Raw genomic sequence first — 18,868 nt, 5'->3', positions numbered from 1 at the left:
GGTTCAAACTTCATTCAGCACACAAAGGAAAAACATACCAAGCCACCTGGCTTCCTTGTCAGCAATTCCTCTGCTTGCTCTCAACAGATTTCACAATTCTCTCCAGCCCCCGGACTCACTGGCTTCCTTAGTCTCCTCGACTCCCAAGGCTGGCCAGCCTTTCCCAGTCCCTGGGCAAAGCATCCCCTTTACATGGGCTGCGCTCTCCCACAGGGCAGACTGCTTTTCAGACTCAGGTCTGTCTACACACAGCAGTAGCAAGCTGTTCACTCTCCACCATCCTCCACCTTCTGCTCTCACCAGCCCCTCATTATATTGGTTCGCTGTGCACCTGAGCACACACCCTGCTGGCTGTCCACAAGACCTGGACACAGGGTTGGAGATCCCATCCTAAGTCTCTGCGGGATCTCCATACTACAAAGCCCCATTCGAATCTGGAGAAAGCTGCCAAAACAGTTTTCTTCATTTCAAAAGGTTAAACGACAATAGTGAAGCCCGTAGGTAAAAACAACATGCAATTTATTGTATGGTACTTACAAACAGACAGGTAAAACAGGCATCAAAAGATATAAAAAACTCTGCGTCTCATAGCGTACTTGTGTCGGTCAGCCTACCTTATAAAGGCTCTAGGTCAAAGTGGCAATAAAATGTGCGACCAGTAATGTTACCAACACCTTGTCATCCATCTAAATATGAACTTGGAGTGATTGAACCTTTGCGCCAAGTTTGAAAATTTGAAAATTTAAAATGTGAAGTGAATACATTCCAAACCTAGCCCAGTTTTACATAGTAATGGTCAGACAAACAGAGTGACCCTGTTTTACCTATTCACAATGCTGGACTGTATATAAAGTCCAGACTTACCCCTAAAGGGGTCTTCGGGGACTGGGTTCCATTCTGATGGACCACGGCCCTAGACCTGTTAAGCAGCCTGCGGCTAAATCAAAGCACTGCATAAACTTCCAAGGAGATACCCCACATAGTATCCTGAAGAAACAGTACAGGCCATTCCCACAGTGTAGGGTCCAGGCAGGGCACCTAAAGTTTTAATGCTGTATGAATAAGTTGCCTGTGTCCTGTACTGTATGATTAATATTTGTATGAGTTTAAGACATGTATAGCGCATGTTTAACCACTTCCCGACGGCCGTACGACTTTGTACGGCCGCAGGGTGGCTCTAAATCTCTGAGCTGCCGTCTTTTTACGGCCTCCTCCTGGCCACTGGGGGGCGCGTGAGTGCACCGGCGGTGCACGTGCGTGCCCGCCGCATCACTGGGATGCCGATGCGCGTGCCTGGCGGCCGCGATGTCCGCTAAGCACCCGCGATCGGCGGTTACAGAGATAAGGACATGGATCTGTGTGTGTAAACACACAGATCCATGTCCTGTCAGGGAGAGAGGAGACCGATCTGTGTCCCTTGTACATAGGGACACAGATTGGTCACCTCCCCCAGTCAGTCCCCCTCCACACACAGTTAGAACACTATGCAGGGTACACATTTAACCCCTCCCTCATCCCCTAGTGTTAACCCCTTCAATGGCGGTCACATTTATACAGTAATTAGTGCATATTTATAGCACTGATCGCAGTATAAATTTAAATGGTGCCAAAAATGTGTCAAAAGTGTCCGATGTGTCCGCCATAATGTCGCAGTCCCAATAAAAATCGCAGATCGCCGCCATTACTAGTAAAAAAAAAATAATAAGAATTCTGTCCCCTATTTTGTAGGCGCCATAACTTTTGCGGTTGCGATTTTTTTTTACCAAAAATTTGTAGAATACATATCGGCCTAGACTGAGGGAAAAAAAAATTGGGCTATTTATTATAGCAACAAGTAAAAAATATTATTATTTTTTTTAAATTGTCGCTTTTTTTGTTTATAGCGCAAAAAATAAAAACTGCAGAGGTGATCAAATACCACCAAAAGAAAGCTCTATTCGTGGGAAAAAAAGGACGTCAATTTTGTTTTGGAGCCACGTCGCACGACCGCGCAATTGTCAGTTAAAGCGACGCAGTGCCGGAAACAGAAATTTCACCTGGGCAGGAAGGGGGTATATGTGAAAAGAAAAAAGGATAATTGCGCAAAACCCAACAGTGTAAATATATCAAACAAATCAGTTAGGCCTCAGCCCAAGTGCATGTGCTATATATACCTATAATAACACTCTAATATACAAACAATTGTGTTAATCGCACAAAGTCAGGGGGCCGAAAACCACCTAACCTTGCGTGGGAAGGTATATGGGACTCCAGGTGGCACAATGCTAAAAGGTTACTGCTACCATAAGCATCACAACACCGCGGAGCACCCACAACCAAAATAGTGAACCAAACCACTGGAGTGATAAATAAAGTCCATAAAAGTCCGAAATAAATCGAAGTAAAGTGATAAGTCCAAAAGGTATTCCAATGGCAGGAAAAACACTTGTGTGAACTGCAGAGATGATGATATTAGACACCAAACGTGAATTCACCACCAATCATGCGGCTGCTTACCAGAAATCAGGGTCCTGCCGGACCACTATCAGCATATCACTCAACCATGAGGCTTTAAATGAGTAGTGACTCCTCCACTGGAACTAGAACCATACCAGGCTCAGCGGTGGGTATAAAAAACAAAAACAGAGCTCCACATAGCATAAAATCTGGGTGATTTATTTTAAACCAAAATGTAGCATATATACAACTCACATTTAAGTCGATAAAAAACAGCATTGGCCTGTAACGCCGGCCGGACGTATCCAGGAACAAAGCCACTCGTGTATAGCGATGAGGGGGATGGCATCCGCACGTCACTCGCTCCGCCCGACGCGTTTCGTGAAAGAATCACTTCGTCTCGGGGCACGAGTGGCATGCAGCGCCATCCCCTTTTATAGAAGAAAAAATAGCAATCAAACATTATCAATTACACTAACCAAGCCTCGCTCTGGGTTCCACACACGTGCGCACCGGAAGTACAAAGTCCTACATCTGTGTCACTGCGTTCCACCAAGTGGAACTCACCGCTCATTGGTCACCCGCAGGACTCGCCCAAAATAGGGCGGACCTCCAGCGCAGTATGTGTAACATTCCCCAGAGCGGGGCGTGACAAAGGTCCATCCAGGAGGCGGGACTAGTGCGTCACGACTCGAGGGTAAAAAACGCAATTAAAACTTCTATGTGGTGGTATATCTGCAAGCCGCGCGGGACTACACCACGCGCGGCGTCAGGCTCCCCGCCCACAAAGAAAACTTGCGATTAGACCATATTACCATAACCATAACTGACACTCCCGAGTCTGTGCGCTCCACAGAAAACGACTCGCGATCCGTTGATGGGACAGAAGCCCCGCCCATAACGGGACGGTGGCTAAACATGACAGCAGTTATTCCTCAGAGCTTGGCATAGTGGTATTGTGTCCCAGAAGCGGAATAAGAACCCGCAATTGGGGACACCACCTTTCATGGCTAAACATAATCTGAATTCAATAAATTAAATTAAAAAATATAAGTGTATATAAAAGTTACATAAAATCCATTCTTAATATGTATATGGATGACCTCTACAGCTAAGGTCCTGTGTATTGTGTTAAACATACCCAATGGGTCAATCCCCAGCAGGAGACCATCAATTAACATAAGCAAAGTAAAATTAAAAAACTGCTCAAAACTCAATAAACATTCCCGCTAAATCGGACATTTAAAACTGATTATCAATGTTGACCAGCTTCCCACTTATTAGGCATTTTAATGTTCACCTTAAATTCGTAAAAACGAATCACTGGATCCTTCACAAGCCAGTTTAACTAGAGATCTTAAAGCAACGGTACACAGACTAGGCATTGTTAATGAAGGCGTTGATGTCAGTGTCCACGTTGAGGCCATACGGTAAGTATGTCCTCAATCTATGGATCCATGACATTTCAGTTTTTGAAATTTCCCTGGTCAGAGAACTGCCCCTCCAATTTGGCTTATATTTGTCAATGCCCACAAAGTCCCTTCGGGGTTTCTGTGATGAACCAGGTCATAATGCCTCGAAACCGAATGGTTTGGAAAACCCTTTCTTATCTTGGCTATGTGCTCATTCAATCTGATTTTAAGTTCCCTTTTAGTCCTCCCGACGTACTGCAGCCCACATGGGCACTAAAGCAAATAAATCACCCCCTTGCTAGAGCAGGTGATAAACGGCTTCACTTCATGGGTTCGTCCGGTACTAGTGGAGGAGAAATGAGAGATCTTCCGATCTTGGCATTTGTTCAGATGACATACCTGGCAATTTTTGCACCTGTGATAACCCGTAAGATTTTGCCAAAACGTCCTGATCTCACTGGGAGGGTCCTGGACACTTGGGGCCACACTGGCTCCCAAAGATGAGGCCCCCCGAAAAACAACGGACGGTCTTGCTGGTAACACAGGTGCGAGTACAAGGTCGCTTTGTAATATATGCCAGTGTTTTCTAATCAAACGTTTAATATTTTGATGTTGTACCGAGAAGGTAGTTATGAATGGCAAGGAGAAGGCATTCCTCTCTTTTTTAGTTTGAACCTTTAACAGAGATTCCCTGTCCACATTGCGAACGGATTGTACCGCCTGACCCAATATGGTAGAATCATAACCCTTCTCAAGGAACTTTTTTGATAGAATGGCAGCCTGTGTGTCAAAGGCTTCAACTCTGTACAATTGTGTCTGATTCTAGTGTATTGTCCTTGGGGGACTGCCTTCAACCACGGACCATAGTGACAACTGTCCAAAGGAATGAACAAGTTCCTATCTGTCGGTTTGAAAAATGTGCTGGTAACAAACCTGTCACCCACTATGCCAATATTTAGATCTAAAAAATTGACCAAGGTCTGGCGTGCAGAAAAAGTGAATCTGATACCTCTTGCATTATCATTAAGAAAACTCATGATTATGTCTAGATCATCTCTCTCTCTATCCCATAGGAGGAGGACGTCATCGATATACCTGACCCAAAGCATTACCTCGGGCCTTCGGCAACCGTCGACGACGTCCTCCTCCCACTTGGCCATGAAGAGATTCGCCAAACTGGGGGCGTACTTAGCCCCCATGGCTACCCCTCGATCCTGGCGGAAAAAACAGTTATCGAACCAAAAATAGTTATGACTCGCCGCAAATTGAAGCAGAGTCATAATGAATTTGATCTGTTCTGGGGCCAAACTTGAATCTCGGGTCAGATACAGTCTAACTGCTTCGAAACCAAGGTCGTGGGGGATGATGGCGTATAGGGATGTCACGTCAGCCGTGACCATCCATACACCATCCTTGGGCGATAAACCCGACAGCAGGTTGATGACCTGTTTCGTATCTCCAACAAAGGAGGGTATGTTACGCACCAGGGGCTGCAGATAAAAATCGATGTACTTGCCCACCCGGGACGTGATGGAATCTATCCCACTGCCGATGGGACTTCCCGGGGGGCAAGTTTGATTCTTATGAATTTTCGGGAGATAGTATATCACCGGTGTGCGGGGAGCCACCGGTACCAAAAACAGGCTCTCTTATTTATTTAAAATCCCCTTATGAAGACCCTGGTCCACAATAATCTCCAGTTCACGTTTGTATTTGACTACAGGATCACGGCTTAGAGGGGTATAGGTGGCACTGTCGTCTACGATGCGATGCATTTCTGCAACGTAATCGCATCTGTCTAAGACGACAATGCCACCCCCCTTGTCAGCCGGTCTGATGACAAGTGATTTATTAGAACACAGTGAATCAAGTCCAATCTCAAGATCTTTGTTCAGTCTAGCCTTCTTAATTTTCATATTGTCCAAATCTTTAAGTACAACGTCCCTAAAGACCCTTACACTAGCAGGTAGGGTCCCGGGATTGAACAACGAGGCGTTGGACAAATTAGAATGCCTATATTTTGATGTTCAGTGAGGCCCTTCATTAATAGGATTCGTTAAAAAATGTCTTTTAATACTCAATTTTCTAGAGAATTTGTGAACATCCATAAAGGTCTGAAACTTGCTCAGATTTCTCGGAGGTGCAAATTTCAAACCTTTATCTAACAGCTTTTTTTCAGAATCTGTCAGTATTTGCTGGCTCAGATTATAGATGCCAACCCCTACACTCTCCTTCTCTTTGGATGCTTGGGCCCTCCTCCCCCCTCTAGTCGCTCTCTTTCCCAGCTATTGTACGGTCCATCCCTGGGTCCAAAGCCATAAGGCAGGGGGTATATGTGCCCAGTAAGCAAGTGGTTAAAGAGTAAGTGCACTTTTGTTGTGAAAAAACATCCCCTCTCGGTTATTGATGTAGAGTGAAACCTTGGATTGTGAGTAACGCGGTTAACTAGCACTGTATTTCCTAAAATCCTAACTCGGATTGCGAGTGTTGTCTCGCAAAAACGAGCAGGATTCAGGCCAAAGCGGTGTACAGTACTGTGTTTGGCCTGAGGTGGGGGGAACCAGAGCCGAACTGCACCGTTCAGAAATGGCCGAAAAGGCCCGAGGACCGTTCGGCTGACCTCAGCAAACCTCGAAAAAATGTTGTTTTTGTTGCAAAGGATGCCTAAAATTGGACTTGTTTCTTAGTGCAAAGTTCTGAGAAAATCAGTCAGCCAATCAAACAAGCAGGAAATTATATTTCTGGAGGTTTTCATAAACCAACTGTGCATAGAATGCCTCCAGGTTTCCATATTGCATTACATTTTACAGAAAATCATAGTGCTTCAGATTAAAAAGGAAAGGTAATTCTTAATAAAATGACAATATGACTTGTGTTGCAATTATATAATATATACTTTATTATTTGTTTTAAATTTGCAATATATGTTTTCCAATAAAAGTGTACCCTTTAAATCCCTGAAACTCAATAAGTTAGTTCTTATTTGTGCCAAGGGCCTTGAGAAGTCTGGTACCTACTCTACTGTGTAATATTTTCGTTAAAGCACAGTTCAGTCGACACATAAAAGATTAATGATAAATGTCATGACTCTTCGTGTAATGCATAGTTTGGATACTTTGGGATTACATTTAAAAGAAGTATAAGGTCAATTATTGTCATTTCAACAAACCATGTCAATAATTACAACCTCACTGACAGGAAAAATTAGCTTAGTGATGAATTTGTGCTCTAGTGACTTATGAAGCAAGTGATTTGCACGCAAGGTCTAAGAAATGGGATTTTAACATCTTTATTTCTTTTTGTGCATGGCCATACTTGTAGCAGTTAGAACGTAAAAAAAAATGTTATGTACATTTTATAATGAGAGAACTATAGGTTTTATTATATGATTATCATTTTTTACATCAAACTTATTAAAAGAATCAGTAAAATAAGGATGGAAATTTGATAGATAGATAGATAGATAGATAGATAGATAGATAGATAGATAGATAGATAGATAGATAGATAGATAGATAGATAGATAGATAGATTAAGACAATAGAATAGCAGTCATTAGTATAGTAAAACTGTTGTTAAAAAAAGTGATCACAACAATGTTGGAAACAATACCTTAAAAAAAAAGAGAAAATATTTGTTAATATTTAAGTCTAGTTTCCTGAATGTTAACGTGGAACTAAACTCTCTCAGGCCATGTTCAGATATCGCATTGCAGAAACGAGCGTTCCAACTTGTGACTCTGAAAGTACAATTTACATGTGTTTCTGCGTGTCACACTTAAGGCAGCCATACAACTGTTTTGTTCAAGTGATTGGACGCTACCAAGCTTTTAAAGAACATGTCCATGAGTATCCCTGCACCCATCTCAACTTTTCATTGTCTTCTAATCATGGGCAGACTGACAACTCATTGGGCCCCTGGGCAATAGGAGATTATGGGGCACCCAGGCAATAGGAGATTATGGGGCCACACAGTATACACACATACACACACACATACAGTATACACACACACAGACACAAAATATACAAACACAGTATACACACAGTATACACACAGTACACACACACACACACTATACAAACACACACTGAGAAGGTGATGGAGAGGCGGGGCAGCTACAGTCAGGTCCATAAATATTAGGACATTGACATAATTCTAATCTTTTTGGCTCTGTACACCACCACAATGGATTTGAAATTAAACAAAACTTTCAGCTTTAATTTGAGGGTATTTACATCCAAATCAGGTGAACGGTGTAGGAATTACAACTGTTTGTATATGTGCCTCCCACTTTTTAAGGGACCAAAAGTAATGGGACAGATTAACAATCATAAATTAAACTCTCACTTTTTATTACTTGTTTGCAAATCCTTTGCAGTCAATTACAGCCGGAACGCATATACATTACAAGACGCTGGGTTTCATCCCTGGTGATGCTCTGCCAGGCCTCTACTGCAACTGTCTTCAGTTCCTGCTTGTTCTTGTGTAAGTGTAAGGCCCCATACACACGTCCGAGGAACTCGACGGGCAAAACACATCGTTTTGCTCGTCAAGTTCCTTGTGAAGCCGCCGAGGATCTCGGCGAGCCAAGTTTCCCCATTGACTAACGAGGAAATAGAGAACATGTTCTCTATTTGGCTCGACGAGTTCCTCGTCGGTTTCCTCGGCCAAAAGTGAACACACGACCGGTTTCCTCGGCAGAATATGGCTCCCATCGAGTTTCTGGCTGAATTCTGCAGAGAAACTCGGTCGTGTGTACGGGGCCTCATGCATGCTCAATCCGATTCAGGACAGGTGATTGACTTGGTTGTTGCATTAAATTCCACTTCTTTCCCTTAAAAAACTCGTTGGTTGCTTTCAAAGTATGCTTTGGGTCATTGTCCATCTGCATTGTGAAGCGCCGCCCAATGAGTTCTGAAGCATTTGGCTGAATATGAGCAGATAATATTGCCCAAAACACTTCAGATTTCATCCTGCTGCTTTTGCCAGCAGTCACATCATCAATAAATACAAGAGAACCAGTTCTATTGGCAGCCATACATGCCCACGCCATGACACTACCACCACCATGCTTCACTGATGAGGTGGTATTCTTTGGATCATAAGCAATTCCTTTCCTTCTCCATACTCTTCTCTATGATAATAGGTATTTCTTTCTCGTACAAGGATACTATTAACCGATTGGATCCACTGCGCCTCTATCGGGGATTGTGCCGAAGGCCAAAGTCGGGCAATAGGTTTTGGTGCAACACATCTAGAGAGTGGAATGGTGCTATACAAGTCCAGGGCCTTGGTACATTGCCATGAAACTCTGACCTAAAGACCCCTCTGAGGGTATGCCCACCGTGATAATCGAAGCTTGGACCCAAAACAGGGACCAGTGAAGTGATCAGTTAAGCCAGGTCACCTGTTACTGTAAAAAACAGGGACTATGTTTGGAATGTATTTACTTTTACAGTATAAACGTTTCAAACTTGGGGATAAAATTCAACCTCTCAAAGCTTAGTCTCAGGTGGTTGATCAGGTTTTACATCATTCCACAAGTCTCACACCTTACCGCCACTTTTGCCAAGAGTCCTTCATAAAGGTAGTCAGATGCTTCCTTGTGCTGTGAGGATTTTGCTACACAACGGTCTGCAATCAGGGCTGCTGCGTACTCCTTCTCAGTGAAAACGCCCTCCGCCGTTGCCGTTTTGCGTTACACTCTGGAACGCATTCAGCGACCGCGCATTGGCGTAATCGGCCGTCGCCCTGTGCATTCCACTGTGGAACGCAGAAGTGCGCCGCACAATCACCGCTGTTCTCATCTACTCAGCCCTCACTAAATAGCGTTCCTTTATTTTCGGCCGTAGCCAGCCTGAATGCCGGTCCACGCTACCAGCAAACTACCCCTTTGGTCCTCCCTAAGAACAAGGTACTATCAAACCGGTCCACACTACCATGAATGCCTTGCCTGCTGGGGGGACACCTAAAACCATTTACCATTTTGAAGCCTCATTACCTCAGCTTCATCCTCTACAAACGGAAAGGTACACTTATTTCCATACTTTAATGCTCTAGAATTACCTTGCTTTCATGCTGTATATACTGTCTACATTAATTGAAGCCTGCTCACGTTTAAATTACCATCTTGCTTGGGAGTACCTACTGTGGATTCAGACTACTAATGTTGGACAGTTTCATACTAATTATTCTTGAGTATTCATGAAGATTACTGCTTGATTATATGACTCAGTTTATGTCTTAAAGGGACATACTTTTCCCAAGGCCGTTCATATAATCATCAGCTACCTCCTTCCAGCATATGTAATCCTAAAACAGTATTTTCTTATGCTACGTGCTTGACATTTGTTAATTATAGTAAACGTGCCTCTGGCCTGTAAATGAAACATGTTCATATATATCTTTTAAAGCTAAGGGTTGCAGGTATGTAGTAATACCTCCTCCCTTAGTAGCTCAACGCATTCTTTTATGTGTGAGAGATGATGTAGTGAAGCCCCCAAACTCTTTTTCTCATATAAGAGTGACGCCCGGGGTCCAGTACTGAAAATCAAATTACATTGAGAAGTGCATTGAAACCCTAAAAAATATCCTAACCGCAGTTGTGGTTCAATATCGTTCACCGTAGTTTGTGACACTCAGACATGTTTTACCTATTTCTGCAACATACTCTGTGAGTACCCCACTGGGGATTAGCCTCACTCATAGAAATGCTGGAAATCAAGAGAACGGGCCATGGCAAAAGCTCAATTAAGAATTCACTTTGCCGCAGCCCTGCACAGTACTCAATTTTATAGGGACGAAGCCTTCCTTGCACAAGAGTAGGACTGGTTTTGAACACCAGTCTCTGCATCCTATTCTAGCTCTATCGCAGGCATGCATCAAGTAGCCTACTGTCAGGGCTGGGCTCTTAGCAGGTCTATTTTCAGTGCACAGGCTGCTCAGCTGTCAGATAATTGTCAGCACTTATTGTTTGTACAAGTGGCTCATCTGTTTATCATTACCTGTTTGTCAATCCCAACCACAGCCAGCCCCTTCTAGCTATTTAACCTGCCTTGTTCATTCCTTCCGCGCCTTCGCCTGGTCAACATAACTGGAGTGTCTCTGCTGTGTTCCATTGAAAAACATTGCCTGACTGATGTGATTTATTACTGCATTTTACAGAATTTTCTGACTCAGTCTGATTCATGGTGATTCATAGTTCCTGGCACCTACAGTTGTGCTCATAAGTGTGAGGTTATAAAGGACTTGAATGGTACCATATAGATGCTTGGAATACAAGATTAAATATAAAAAGTAAAATTTTATTTAATTTACAACACTTAACCACCGCACGCCGTAAAATAACGGCGGCAGGGTGGTTCCTTAACTCTGGGAGTATATAACGTCCTCCCAGAATCATGCTCCCGTGTGCCCCCTGGGGCACGCACACAGGAGTGTCTGTGACCTCCGGGTTCAGAGGACCCGGTGCATCACGGATCACGGTAAATTGCCGCTGATAGCGGCCGTTTACCACGTGATCGTCCTGTCAAATGACAGAGCGATCACTTGAAACAAACCTGTCATGTGATGACGCCGGTTCCTCCCTCCCCTCTCTGTACAGATCGGTACAGTGTGAGAGGGGAGAGAGCAGGTGGCAGCAGCACTGTGGGCTGGATCTGTGACAACTGCAGTCACAGATCTATCCATCCATGCTCTGCCATCCCTGCAATACTCTGCCATCCCTGCAATGCTCTGCAATACTCTGCCATCCCTGCAATACTCTGCCATCCATGAAATACTCTGCCATCCCTGCAATACTCTGCCATCCCTGCAATACAATGCCATCCCCTGCCATACTCTGCCATACCCCGCCATTCTCTGCCATACCCCGCCATACTCGTTAATACCCAGCCATACTCGGTAAAACCCAGTCATATTCAGTGATACCCAGCCATACTCTGCCATACCCTGCCATACTCTGTGTTACGATCAGGTTTCTGGCTTGAAGACTGTAACAGGAGTCACTTTTGGGCACAGATTGAGCCAGGAAATAAGGGACATATGTTGGATTGTTTTAGCATGGACAGTAATCCACAATATATTCTTTAATGTCTGCAAAGAACTAATTACAAGTTGTTGGCTTATTCTGACCCTACCGGTCAATAGTGACTCATTCCTCTGTGTAACATAGGCTGTTGATATGCTAATTGAGTCTGTACTGGGGTGAGGTGGATTTGAGCTTAGTAGACAGCCTGGTTCCTGGATCTCTCATTAGGTATGCTAATACTGTTTTATGTGTGGAATGTACTTGTCAACTGTAGTAATTATGTCAGATCGGTGCCAAAACGTCTGACATAGAAATGTGTATTATACAGGTGAATCACTTATTGTCGGAGACGTAACGTCTGGGGGATAATTAACTCCTCTATGTAATTATCTAAAAGAATGTGATTGAAGCCCATGGAGTGATGTTAGGGGGTGGAGAGTTTGATTGTTCCTGTGCTTACTGAAACATGCCTTGTAACTGTATATAAACCTGAGAGCTAACCATTAAGGCATTCATACATTTGACTCAGAACACAGAGCGTCTGTCTCGTAATTCTGGGGGGGGAATTCTTATGGAATGGATCGGGTCTGCTGGATGGTTGGAGTGTCGGAAGCTGTCTTGGGTTGATGGAATGGGAGATCGTGAACGGTGTTAACCCCTGACCGTTACAAAGACCAATTGCTATAGCAGTGGCAGGACAGGCATACAGGCAGTCACTTCTGGCAGATGACACAGGCTCCCCTGAGGTGCGGAGTCTAAGTACTAGCTGGGTTTTCCCCAGAGCTCCTGATGGTGGAGATGGATTTCGCTGCAAGCTAGTACCAGGTCACGATCCTCAAGTTTGCCCCACCAGGGTGTGAGCAAGCCAGGGTCCAATAGCGGATTAACAGACAAGGATGAAACAGCAGCGTGGTCAGTAAACAAGCCAAGGGATCAATCATGAGTGGCTGCAGGTTGGGATCAAGCAGTAGAGTAGTCCAGGAACAGGCCGAGGGTCAAACACGGGTGGTTGCAGGTTCAGATGGCAGCAGGAAAGACAACAGCAAGGCGCTGGCAGGGAAGGCACAATAACCTGGCCAAGAGGAAGTGCTGAGACAAGGCTTATATAGAAAGTTCATGGGAGGAGCAAGAGGTCCAAGGTTCAAGGCAATAAAGACACGAAGCAGAGTAGTCGAATGGATCAGTTAGGTTTATTCAGCAGATCAGGCATGGATACCCAGCCATACTCTGCTATACCCCGCTATACACGGCCATACTCGGCTGTACTCAGCCTCTGTATGTGGGCAGGCTGTGTAAGTCTCACACATGTGGTATCGCCGTACTCAGGAGGAGTAGGAGAATCTATTTTGGGGTGTCATTTTTGGTATGTACATGCTATGTGTTAAAAATATTGTATAAATGGACATGGCTAAAAGCTGGCCGTGGATCACCACACCTTTGCCGAAGGACTTGGCTGCCCACCCCACGCTGGGCAGCACCTTATTGGTGGTCAGGGATGCCTTTCGGCACTCCTCAGTGGCCCCGATGACCTCTCCTATGGTGCCAGTCCTAGGTAATCCGAACTTCACTCCGGGCATTCAGAATCCTCACTTTAAACGTTTGGCAGCTAGTAATCGGCTGCGTTTGTGTGATTTTCTGGAGCCGCCTATCAGCAGAGGCTGGGGTGTTGGCGGCCGACCCCCCTTTGGACTTCTGGAGCGGCCTGCAGTTACGCAATTTTCTGAGGGGATGCTCATGGATCCTGGGTATTTCTCGTCAGCTTACCGACCTGGAACGAGTCTGCCATCGGGGGGACCCAGTGCGGCACAGTCTCTCGCTTATTTATTCCATGCTGATTCAGCCGGCGGAAGGGTTCATTCCTCCGTTCCTTTCCAGGTGGGAGGCGGATCTTGGCATCAATTTCACAGACTCACAGAGGGAGAAGATTCTCCATTTTGCGCAGAAGTCCTCCATGGCTACCAGAATTCAGGAGACCTGCTATAAAATCTTGACTCAATGGTATATGGTGCCTGCCACCCTGCACTGTTTTCTCCCGCAGGTCCCGAGCGTGTGTTGGCGTTGTGGTGCCGCCCTGGGTGACGATGCTGCACATATTTTGGGCCTGTCCCAAACTCTTACCTTTCTGGCGCGAGGTGACTCGCATGATCAAGCACCTGACTGACATCTCATTGGAAGACAACCCCGCAGCATGTCTGCTCCATCTCTCCGAGCGCCCCATTCCGGAATATAAGGCCTCCCTTACTATACAGTTGCTGAATGCTGCCAAGGCATGCGTCCCTCTCTGTTGGAGATCAGAGAGCCCACCGGCGAAGTCCTTATGGTTCTCTAAAGTGAACGAACTGAGAGACATGGAAGATCTCACGGCCACCTTGCACAACAGGGAGGAGACCTTTCGGGAGACCTGGAGACCCTGGAATCACTTCATCTACACAGACGAGTATCTTCGTGAAGTGGCTAGGTCTGGTTGACCCGCAGGGCTTGCCTTGCCTCCTGGTCAGGGGATACTCTCACACTTCTATCTGTTATTCTGTTCCCTTGTTCTCTCCCCCCTCTTTCTCTGGCACCTCCTCCCCTTCTTTTAAGGGTCGGTTCTCGGCCTTCTCCTCTTTCTCTCCCCCCTCCTCTTTTTGCTGATGTCCTTTCCCACTCGCTATCATCCAATAATGGACCTTTTCACCTTGAACCCGCACTATCCTGTGAGTGCCGATAGCTATATGGGCCTTTTATCTGCACCCGTCTGGTTGTTGGCTTCCTCTGCCCCCCCCATACTGTTATTAAAATACAAAATGTTGTTGTACAGTATAGCACCTTCTGCATTTCTAGAGGTTGATGGTCATATAATCATCTGTTTGGTTGCCTCTAAGGCCTCATACTCGACTCTGGTATCTTTGACCTACCATTTATGCCTTGTCAACAGTACTCTACTGAAGTATTTCTGTCAATTTAGTTTGGTGACCCCCTTCTTGTTTTTTTTTTGTTATCTCTTTATGTGACCTATACTAGATGCTAACGCTGTATGTATTTTGTACCGGTCGACAGCCGTACTGTCTTTTCTACTTGAAAATAAAGGAATTAAAAAAAAAAAAAAAAAATATTGTATAAATGGACAACTTTGTGTTAAAAAAAAATGTGTTTTAACCACTTCCCGCCATATGACATCCTTGACTTTGTGCGGGGATATCTGAATGATGCTTGCAGCTACAGGCATCATTCAGATATAAGGTTTTTCAGCCAGCGATTCCCTACACTATAAGAACTATCATAGCGGCTGTTCTGCCACTTGATCGTTCTTACGGGAGGCGAGAGTAGACGTCCTCTATTGATGCTTCTACCGACTCACCGCTACGATCAAAGCTAGGATCGTTTTTTTATTTTTTTTATTTCAGGCTTCCCAGCCTAGAGGTGAGATGTGGGGTCTTATTGACCCCATATCTCACTGTAAAGAGGATCTGTCATGCCATATTCCTATTACAAGGAATGTTTACATTCCTTGTAATAGGAATAAAAATTATCAAAAAATATTTTTTTTTTTTGGAAAAAGTGTCAAACTAAAATAAATAAAGTAAAATGAACAATAAAATCGATTTTTATTTTTTTTAAAGCACCCCTGTCCCTGGTAGCTCGCATGCAGAAGCGAACACATCCGTAAGTCCCCACCACATATGAAAACGGTGTTCAAACCACACGTGAGATGTCGAATGCGAACGTTAGAGCGAGAGCAATAATTTTGGCCCTAGACCTCCTCTGTAACTAAAAACATGTAACCAGTAAAAAAAATTAAAGCGTCGCCTATGGGGATTTTTTTTTTTAAATCAGAAAAGGTGTTTATTGGAAAAAATAAATAAAAAGAACCATACAAAGTTACAAACATACACAGTACATGGTGCAGCAGAAAAAGTACAGAGTATAAGCTTAATCCTAACTCATACAAAAGGTTACATAAGAAAGTATTCTATACCCATACATCATTCTATGGGGATTTTTAAGTAGCAAAGTTTTGCGCCATTCCACAAGCATGTGCAATTTTGAAGGCTGATATGTTAGGTATCTATTTACTCGGCGTAACTTCATCTTTCACATTATGCAAAAACATTGGGCTAACTTTACTGTTTTGTTTTTTTTAAACCAAAAAACGCATCCGAAAAATTGCTGCGCAAATACCGTGCGAGATAAAAAGTTGAAATGACCGCCATTGTATTCTCTAGGGTCTCTGCTAAAAAAATATATGTTTTGGGGATCTATGTAATTTTCTAGCAAATATATGATGATTTTTACATGTAGGAGAGAAATGTCAGAATTGGCCTGGGTGCTCCAGAACGCCTAATGGTGCTCCCTGCATGTTGGGCCTCTGTATGTGGCCAAGCTGTGTAAACGTCTCACACATGTGGTATCACCATACTCGGGAGTAATAGTATAATGTGTTTTGGGGTGTCATTTGTGGCATGCATATGCTGTGTGTGAGAACTAACCTGCTAATATGAAAATTTTGTGAGAAAAAAAAAGAAAAAAAATCTTGATTTTTGCAAAGAATTTTGGGAAAAAATGACAACTTCAAAAAACTCACCATGCCTCTTTCTAAATACCTTGGAATGTATTTTTTCCAAAAAGGGGTAATTTGAAGGGTATTTGTAGTTTTCTGGCATGTTAGGGTCTCAAGAAATTAGATAGGCCGTCAGTACTTCAGGTGCGATAAATTTTCAGATATTGGCACCATAGCTTGTGGACTCTATAACTTTCACAAATACCAGATAATATACACCAATCTGTACTTATTTTTACCAAAGATATGTAGCAGTATAAAGTTTGGCAAAAATGTATGAAGAAAAATTACTAATTTGTTAAATGTTATAACAGAAACAAAGAAAAATGCATTATTTTTACAAAAAAATTGTTCTTTTTTCCATTTTTAGCACAAAAAATAAAAAAACCAGAGGAGATCAAATACCACCAAAAGAAAGCTTTATTTGTGTGAAAAAAAGACGAAAATTTCATTTGGGTACAGTGTTGTATGACTGAGTGATTGTTGTGAGAGCACCGAAAGCTGAAATTGGTCTGGTTATTAAGGGGGTTTAAAGCAGTAGTAAACCGCTGCTGCTTTTTTTTTTTGTTACATACCTGAAAGGCAAAAGCCATAATGAGCTAGTATGCACCGCATACTAGCTCATTATGAAATACTTGCCTTGGAACGAGGCATGGGGAACTTACCTGGTCCACGCCGAGGGAGATGTCATCTTGCCTTGGCGTGTCTTCCGGGGATCGTCGCTCCAGCGCTGTGAGTGGCTGGAGCGGCTCATTGCAAGGGGAATATCTCCTAAATCGTACAGGTTTAGGATATATTCTTTATACCTACAGGTAAGCCTTATTATAGGCTTACCTGTAGGTAAAAGTGGTAGTACAGAGTTTACTGCCACTTTAAGTGCCCAGTGGTCAAGAGGTTAAAACATATACAGTAACTAAAGTGTAAGTGTCACAACTCCTCTAACAATTAGCACATCTACTACAGACAGCACTGTCTATTGCTAAAACATACCAGGCTCCTCCTCCAGCTCCACCATCTTTGTCCGAGTCAGATCCTGATAGATATATATAGATATATATATATATATATATATATATATATATATATACTTCAAACAATCAGGCTGATGAAGGAGGCGTGGTTAAGCTTCCAAAACACATCTCGATAGGCTCACAGAGCGGTTGGACTGACAGCTCATCTCACTACTCCAGCTGGACACATGTTGTTTGGGCGGACATCTGAATTCTGGATATACCATCATGGCCACAGAGGGCAGCCTGATGCCTGCACGGACTCCAGGCTCATCTTGCTCCCCACCACAGCCCGCTTTCTTCTCCACCAAGGAATACCACACAGCTCCCAGCTCATTATAATCCACTGCGGACTGTCATCCTCTCACTCCCCCTCACCCGCTTGTGAGTTTCATTTGTTTTATATGGTATATTACTAAATAAATTGTGCTACACTATGCTGGTTTGGCGCTTTCTTTCCTTACCTTCAGATCCCGATATGCCTGCCCTAGATGACTTAGACATAGAAGGGAATGAAGAGAATTTTGAGGTGGTGTTAAAGAAAGATTTTTCACTTCCAGGCTCCAATGCACCTGATGTCATGGCTTCACACAATAAGCTTGCCAATGCTAAAATGATCACTTCTCCTGTGTGCAAAAACCTTGTCGTTGTTGTACTTGAACCTCCCCCATCTCATCATCCTCCCTTTGGGTACAAAAAGACCAGCTAAATAAATAAAAAATTCCCTGTTTATGAATAAATGGAATGGGCAATTAATTGGGTCAATGCAGAAAAGATGTTCACCCCTCCAAAATCAAGCACTTGCAGGTAATCTTCTAGCGTTACACCTAAATCCGATTCTAGCAGGAACACTTCCCTACCCCAGTTACTAAATCGTCAAAAGAAATTTGGTCCCAGACATCCACATGCCCAGCAGCTGAATGCTAGCTTGGCTAAATTGCTAGCACTCCAACTGCTGCCCTTTCAGCTGGTAGACTCTGCCCCCTTTCGAGAATTTGTGGAATGTGTGGTACCTCAGTGGCAGGTTCCCAAATGCCATTTTTTTTTCTCGGAAGGCCATTCCGGGTCTCTATCAGCATGTGGAAGGCAATGTCCTGGCCTCGTTGGACAGCGCCATCAGCAGTAAGGTGCATATTACTGCTGACTCATGGTCCAGCAGGCATAGACAGGGATGTTATCTTTTTTTCACGCCGCACTGGGTAACTCTGCTAGCAGCTGGGAAGGATACTAGACAGGGTGCAGTATTGTTGGAGCTTGTTTTGCCACCACACCTCCAAAATGCTGGTAGTGGTAAATTCTGCCATACCTCTCTCCTCCACCTCCTCCTCTTCTTCTTCCTCTATGGCCTCTTCCTGTGCAGATGTTTCCTCGGAACCAGCGGTGCTCCATAGGCGTTCTAGGGGCTATGCAAGCACTCAGGCAAAAAGATGCCATGCGG

General features: G+C 44.0%; 1 protein-coding gene across 1 annotated transcript in view; it reads right to left on the bottom strand.

Moving 5' to 3' along the window:
* Positions 1-18,868, bottom strand: part of SUGCT (succinyl-CoA:glutarate-CoA transferase) — a 1,112,375-nt gene that overhangs the window by 822,508 nt on the left and 270,999 nt on the right. The gene's annotated exons all lie outside the window — the stretch shown is intronic.

This window comes from Rana temporaria, chromosome 5 (genome assembly GCF_905171775.1).
Source record: "Rana temporaria chromosome 5, aRanTem1.1, whole genome shotgun sequence".
NCBI classification, from domain to species: Eukaryota; Metazoa; Chordata; class Amphibia; order Anura; family Ranidae; genus Rana; species Rana temporaria.
Note: the sequence above shows the minus strand (reverse complement) of the source record. Positions and strands in the feature narration are given on the sequence as shown.